We start from the raw sequence: 1,539 nt of genomic DNA, 5'->3' as shown, positions 1-1,539 counted from the left end.
ATATTTGTATCTACTATGAAGTGGAATGATTATTTCGATACTGCTACATACAATTATTGAGTAATAAATATAAAAATAAATATAATTGCGATAATGTATAATACTCATAACAACAATTTTTACACATATAGTCCCAATGGTCAAATGGATAGATATGAAATAAATAACTAAATAGATAAATCCGATAGCTATAAGATAAACATATATATACATAGCTATATAGATATGCCAAGATACATATAAGATATGGATATGGGAGAAATACATGTGACATAATTCAGAGATGGATATACTTGTAGTAAATCTTGTTTTATAGTTATATTTTTCTGAGGTTTTTTTTTTTGTACAAGAAAGAGATGTTCATAGAAACAGGATAACGAAATGTTTCTTCAGAGATGGAAATAGATTTTTGTTTGTCACGTGGTCTCTATTTTTGCAACATAAAAAGGAAATAAATAATAATAATAATAATAATAATATAGCCTTTCTCTAATTATTGTCCCTTTTTTTATGAGCTCGCTGGTCCCCATAGTTTTCATTGTATTTAATATATCTGGCCTTTAAATATATAACACTGATGATGAGGATAGCAGGTCCCTATGTTTGTGCACTACAGAACCGACTTGCAGGTTGTGAGGGTTTGGACTGGCAGGGGTGTGCAGAAGAGATTAACCCTTTATGGCCATTATAAGATGTCTAGCAGTCTGAGTGGAGTTGTTATTGTACAGTCACCGTCTTCCTGGTTCTCCTTTCGGGGAGGAATGAGGGAAGCTGCGGAGTATTTTCCTGCAGGGACCTGCCAGGCTGGGCTGCTGCTGCTGCACACTTCTGCGCTGCTTGTAGAGGAAAGGATGTGTCCCCAGCTCAGTGTTTCCTGCCTGATAACAGCAGCAGGATGCCATAGGCTTAGCCTCAGCTATTAGATGAATGTGAGCAGCAGAATGTTATTGTTTATGCTAAGAAAGCTCACTCCACAAGTTAACATCTTCCAAAACCCAAACAAACAGCTCTCTCCAACGGGGCCGGGCCCCCTGGACTCAGGAAAGAGGTCCCCAAGGGACCGGCTTTGAAGTCAGTGGTACAGGGAGGCAAACACATATTTTAGCGGAAGGTTATAAGTTCCAACACCCGTGTATTAAATAAAAAAAATAGTGAGTGAGTGAGTGAGGTTACTTCTACATCTCCATGGATAAATCAAAGCTGGGTTATGTCAGCAGAATCCTCGAGGTCACACACAACGTCTCCATATGACTGCAGGAAACGCGGGACCTCATTTCTTCACAGATGACATTTAGATTATGCCAAATAGACGCATCTGGAATGGAACCAGCAAACCTTACAATTATATTACAGTTCCAACAAATAAAAGGTTATTCATTGTACGATGACAAGGTTCACAATCTTACAATACACTTTATATTAATTCCTCACCGTTTTTAAAAACTCTGCTTGCTGTCATTCAACAGAACCTTCATCAGTAACTACCAGGGGATGAAAATCTGTCCTGTGATGATCAGACAACGATTCAGGTTGTCACAA

The sequence above is a fragment of the Rhinoderma darwinii genome, chromosome 4 (assembly GCF_050947455.1).
Source record: "Rhinoderma darwinii isolate aRhiDar2 chromosome 4, aRhiDar2.hap1, whole genome shotgun sequence".
In the NCBI taxonomy this organism is placed as follows: Eukaryota; Metazoa; Chordata; class Amphibia; order Anura; family Rhinodermatidae; genus Rhinoderma; species Rhinoderma darwinii.
This window is presented reverse-complemented; position numbering follows the sequence as displayed.